Genomic DNA, 6,298 nt, shown 5'->3' with positions numbered 1-6,298 from the left:
TTCCCTGGCCAGGGATCGAACCTGGGCCCCCTGCATTGGGAGTGGAGAGTTTTAGCCACTGGACCACCAGGGAAGTCCCTAAAATCTATTTTAGAATAACTTTTACACACTAGGGATAATGGGGAAATTCGGCCCTATTCAGCCCATCAGGAAGTGTCTAATGAACAAGAGATTGGGTGGGTGCCTTGTAGTACCCAAGTTTCCCAGGAGAACTTAAGAAGCAGAGAGGAGATAAAGATCAGTATAGTTAAAGCTGTCATTAACATCTTTTCCCATCATCATGTTTTCCATTCAGTTTGCCATATTGGCATTTTAATTTTCCAAAGCCTTGTGACCCTATTTCCTGTTAATATTTTCTCTTGACATGTTGAAATCATTCTGTACTCTAAAAAAAAAAAAGGTAACTGTGCTTTTATATGTTATCTTTAGGAGCAAAGTTGACACATGCAGGCTTCATTCAGATTGAAGTATCTGAGGTCCCATCTGTGAACCTGTGTTATGGGCAGTCTGGAACCAGTTGTATAGCTTGGTCTCAAGGCCAAAATGAGACTGAATTGTGAAGGAGGTGATGTCTGGTTTGATCCATTTCCTGTTTCTTGTCTTTCTTCAGTGATTAAGTTGGCCTGTCTGAACAGCCCATTCTGACCTACTCCCCATGTCTTACTCTACACAGCAGCCTTATGTTTCCTTTTCTGTTCGTCACAACCTACCTGTCCTGAGAACTATGCTTTCAGAGCTCTGCCCAATCCCCCCCTTCCCTGAGTTCAGTATGTACTTTGAGTACATATTGAATTGATAATTCCAATTTTCACATTGTTATTGGAAACCATATTAATAAGTTATTAATATAGTTTTAGTTATAATAAATAAATAAAATAATAAAGTTTTAGTTATTCCCATGCACAGTATGAAAAAAAAAAAAAAACTTTGGAGAAAAGAGAGATGGTTTTGAAATAAGGCATATCTGAGTTTGAACCAATTATGAGCTGTGCAGCCATGGGCAAATTAACTCTTAGATTGGTCTAGCTGTGAGATAATCATGATGACCCTACTTTAAGAGGGTGGCCTTTAATAAAGGAATGGAGCAATGGCACCCCACTCCAGTACTCTTGCCTGGAAAATCCCATGGACGGAGGAGCCTGGTAGGCTGCAGTCCATGGGGTCGCGAAGAGTCAGACACGACTGAACGACTTCCCTTTCACTTTTCACTTTCATGCATTGGAGAAGGAAATGGCAACCTGCTCCAGTGTTCTTGCCTGGAGAATCCCAGGGACGGGGGAGCCTGGTGGGCTGCCATCTATGGGGTCGCACAGAGTCGGACACGACTGAAGCGACTTAGCAGCAGCAGCAGCAGCAGCCAATCTATTGCAAGCAATACAGTAATACCCCCAGTTTCCTTCCTCTCCCAATAATTTTGTCCCTTCTAATGCCCACCCTCTTCTTTGTTTATCACAAATAGATTCAGAATAACAGTTCCCCATCATTGCTTCCTTTCTCCTGCAGGAGATTAAAATGTCACAACGGACCAGTTCTGCATAGGCTGTTTTAGTTGCGTGCCTGTGGCAGATAACTGCAAGGGTAAGTTTGTCAGATGGTTACTAAGCATCTCCCTAAAGCTAACAGAGGGAGTTGGACAGGACCTCTGAGCTATCTCCCATCCCCTCCTCTTTGGCACCCACAGGATGTTTGCTGCCATCTGCAAGGACTCTTTCTGTGTCTGAGAGCCCATTCTCTGACCAGACCCAGCAGTTGGGGACAACACTCATTGTTACAAGGTGTCTTGCTACCTTGGGCTGCCATCTGCCTTCTGGGCTGTCACTCATCTATTCTTTCCAGCTTTTGGAATCTCTTTGGAAGGCTCTCCTTTACTCATGTGATGGCAATAGATCAGCTAACAAACTGGTCATGTGTTCACGAGGTCTTCTCCGCCTTCTCCCCTTTAGATTTTAGGCACCACTTTATCCTTCTTAAGTTACACTCAACTCTTCTGTTCCACTTTGTCGGCAGTCACCTTTCCCTCCTATCTCAATGGGCTGTGGTTCAGCCTCTGCAGGGGTAGGAGCACCAGCTTTGAAATTAGGTCTGGTTCATATATGTGTTGACACATACTGGAAGCCTCAGTTTACCTGTCTGTAAAGTGGAAACAGTAATACCAATGTCATAGAACTACCATGCAGGTTAAATGCTCTGCTGTCTAGAAAGTGTGCAGTCTGGTGCATGGAATGGAGAAGGTGTTTGATACCTGGTGGCTGTGTAATTATTATTTAATTATTAGGCAGTTATTGTTTGTTCCGTTGCAGGTAGGTAGTCATCATGTTTGGTTCTCTTAGAAAGTCTTCCCAGGGACACTTAAGATTTTGCCCAGTCTGGATGTGGGTGTCCTTTCCTCCCTTACAACAGGAAAACGACCTTAAGTAAGTGTTTCTGTTATTTTCTTTATACTTACAGATTCTTGGTAGGATAGGATCATCAAAATACCGTCTGATGGTCATGTTAAGTACCTTAGTTTGAGGCAGGTTATCATTTAAGAACAGTTTGCATCTTCTTTGGCTGCATATGTCCTAAGAGGCTCCGTGAGAATGCAACACGATGTCCAGACGTCTGTGGGCAGAATTCCAGAGCTTCTGAAAGATGAGCCTGTCCTGTGGCTGATGAACAAGGTATGAAGACACTAAATCCCCCCGAGCGAGTCTAGCAAGGCCTTGCCCCTGTCTGGCCTTTCTGGAAAGATGGGATGAGTTCGCTCAGAAAAAAAGGGATTGGGGGTGTTTTCAAGGAAGAGTCTTCCTTGTCAGAAATTAGACAGTGAAAGATCTGGGGTTTTCTGCTGATTTTCCCAGTTGTTCTCACAGCCCAAGACACATGGTTTGGCCATGATGTCATCTGACATGGATAGACATGCCACAGCCAGAAGCTGTCAAGCAGGTCCTGGGTTATGATGGAGGGTGGGAGGGATGTGCAGTTTGAAGGCTACGTGAGTAATGTTTTCCAGTAGGGTATTATCACCCGTCCCATCACTGATGGGGGGGATAGAATTGAACTCCTTAAAATACTCAAAACCAGCTTTTCTGTATCGTCCCCAAAGACTCTGATTTCCCAAGTTAAAATCCTGTATTTAGCAGTCTTGTCTTTTGTCATGCTAGGAAGTATTTTCAGATCATCCAGTTGAATGTAGATGATGAATTTCAGTCATTTGTCTATTAATTCATTCAATCAATGGATCGTTCAGTCATTTGGTCTATGGTTCAGTTGTTCATTTGGTCTCATTCCATTGGTCCATTGATTTTTCAGTCTTTCAGTCGTTCAACAAACAGCCATTGCAGAACTCTGTATCAAGAGCTCTGTGGGTGTGGGGCATCCCACAGTGATTAAAAAAAAATTAACAGGATCTTCTGCTGGGAAAGGCAGACGTTAAACAAGAAATTAAAGCCAAAGGTGATGAATGAGGAGCACTGTGATAGGAAAAGCAAGGACCCTGAGGGAAAGGATGACCAGTTTGGCTGGATATTACAGTTCTCTGTCATCTAAAACATCAGATTCCCTTGACTCAACTTCTAGGGTATCTAAATAAATAACTCCAGACAGCCCTCCACTAGAAAGAATTAGAGCTCATATTTGTGAAGCTTTTGATATGTGATCAGGCCCTGAACTAAGATGAACTAAGATGCACAAAGATGGTCATAGTTAATCCTCGCAATAACTATAGGTTAGGGACTCTTAAGTATCCCCATTTCACAGATGAAGAAGCTGAGGCTCAAAGAGCATTAGCAACTTGTCTGTAGTTGCAAAGAGTGAAGTGGCAGAACCAGGATTGAACCCTGTTCTCTCTGCTTCCAGAGCACGTGGTGCTAACCACAGATGCTTTTTTCCTACTCGTGCCCAGTACCTGGGAATCCTGTAACAGGGAGAGAACCCAAGGCAAAGAGAACCTCAAAGAGAACCCAAGGCAAAGAGGACACTTCCTAGCTTACTCCCAAAGAGCCAAGTGCTCTGCAGTGAGGCTGGCAGCCCATGGAAATAAGAGCAAGGACTTGGGGTGACAAGTCAGAGAACATCTTGGGGTGAGCTGTGTTCCTGCATCCCAGAGAAACTGAGAAGTCTTTACAGGAAGCTGTTTGTAACAGCAGAAAGACCTTAGGCAATCCAGCCCAGAAATAAATCAATCTTATGCTCACGCATGCATTTAAATGTAGCTAGAGTAATACAAACTGAATTAAGAACCTACTGCCCACATGACATCTTTATTTGGTTGTAAAACACTCTATTACACACACTTGTTTGTTTTTTCGATGATCAGAAAAAGAAAGTGAGTCAGTCATTTCTGCAGAAATAAGTCCTATGTTTCAAAAGAAAATAGTTTTCTTAGAGAACACAGCCTTCTTTCTATTTTTTCCCCACTCCTATGTCCCCTCCTCCCATTCAGTAATATGTATCTCCTGTCCAGATGTTAGATGACTTTGAACTAATTTGGAAGTCTTCGTGCTTAATTTAGAAGTGATTCACATACACACTGAGTAAGTAGTATCTGAGTTTGGCCAGAGATAGAGATAGTTGTAGTGATGTGATTCAGGCTTGCCAGTGAGAGGTCAGCCTTCTATCACTTGAGATGTGACTGAATCACTATGGTGACTCAGCTTGAGTCTCTACAACTGTGAACATAATGGTGAGCCTGCTCAGCAGCTTCTTTTAGTGTCCGCCACGTGGTGTGAGTTGATTCTCTGCTAATGGGCATGTGTTCTCAATGCCCATATGAGGGTCATGTTTCCTCATATCTCTCTGTCCATTTGGCTTGGTATCTGCAGTTACCACAGGCTTCGTTCATCCATCATCCCTTCCCCAAAGGGATTCTTTTACCTGATGTCTTACTATCCTTAAAGACTGTGTGTGCTCAGTCATGTCCAACTCTTTGCGACCCCATGGACTGTAGCCTGCCAGGCTCCTCTGACCGTGGGATTTTCCAGGCAAGAACACTGGAGTGGATTGCCATATCATTCTGCAGGGGATCTTCCCAGCCCAGGGGTCAAACCTGTGTCTCCTGCATTGGCAGACAGATTCTTTACCACTGAACTTCCGGGGAAGCCATATCATTAAAGAGGAATAAACTAGGAGTTGGGGATTAACAGATACACACTATTGTATATAAAACAGATAAAGACCTTTGGTATAGCACAGTGAACTATATGTAATATCTTGTAATAGCCTATAATGGAGAAGAATCTGAAAAAGAATATATGTATGTAAATGGCCACCCACTCCAGTATTCTTGTCTGGGAAATCCCATGGACAGAGGAGCCTATAGTCCATGGGGTCACAAAAGTCAGACACAATTTAGAAACTAAACAACAAATATACACACACACACATACACACATTCATACACACACACATATTCACACACATATATACACACACACGTTTATAGGTATATACACACACATATATAACTGAATCACTTTGGTATACCACTGAAACTAACACATTATAAATCAGCTAAACTTTAAAAAAAAAAAAAAAAAAAAAGACAGTTCCTTCCTTTCCAGAGTCGCAAACAGTGAGCATCAGAATCCAACTAGTCGGCCTAAACGCCATCCAACTACAATGGTACTGTCTCTGCTAGCGCAGTATTATGACTGTTACCACCATCTGCACTCCTGTTAGTACCAGCAGGTAATATGGTGTAACACTTACGAGTTACAGCCGCTGGTTGAATTCTTTATATGCTGTGTCTCTATTCATCCTTGTACCATTCGCATTCAGAGGGTGCTATCTGGATCCCCCCTCTTCTGCTGAAGAAGCAAAATGCAGGGTCAGATAAGCAAAGGAATTCACCTGAGTGTTAGCCATGGGTCAATGGCAGAGGTATTTTGTAAACCCGATTAACTGACACTGTACTGTAACCACCTCATCGGTGCTTTCTACCTTCCTGATCTTTTTCACCATCTCATATCCAGTCACCTCTGTGCTGTTGTTTATGTGGTAGTGGTGGCTTGGCACTTGCCATACTCAGAGGAACAAGGTGGCAAGAGCAGCAGAGTCATTTCCAGAGCTCACAGCTTTTAACCTACTGATACTTCAACTACAGTCTGCCTCATCCATCAAAGAAGATCCCCGGAAGGAAAGCAGAAACCTGGATTAGCACGGATTCTGCAGGAAGAGCTTGTTGAGCGTCTCTGTGACACTTTTCTTATCAATATCCGGGCAAGAGAGCCATTCTCAAAGTACTTTCTTTTTGCCTCATAGACTTTTTTCCCCTTATCACACTATTATTACAATTTTGTTTCCTCTCCTGAGGATTTTA

General features: G+C 43.0%; 1 non-coding gene across 1 annotated transcript; it reads right to left on the bottom strand.

The window, feature by feature from the left end:
* Positions 1 to 73, bottom strand: TRNAG-CCC. The gene has a single exon. It is a non-coding gene; the product is annotated as a tRNA-Gly (tRNA).
* Between the last annotated feature and the right edge of the window lie 6,225 nt (positions 74 to 6,298).

Source organism: Bos indicus x Bos taurus, chromosome 22 (genome assembly GCF_003369695.1).
Source record: "Bos indicus x Bos taurus breed Angus x Brahman F1 hybrid chromosome 22, Bos_hybrid_MaternalHap_v2.0, whole genome shotgun sequence".
NCBI lineage: Eukaryota > Metazoa > Chordata > Mammalia > Artiodactyla > Bovidae > Bos > Bos indicus x Bos taurus.
The sequence above is the reverse complement of the archived record's forward strand: the minus strand, read 5'-3'. Positions and strand labels throughout refer to the sequence as shown.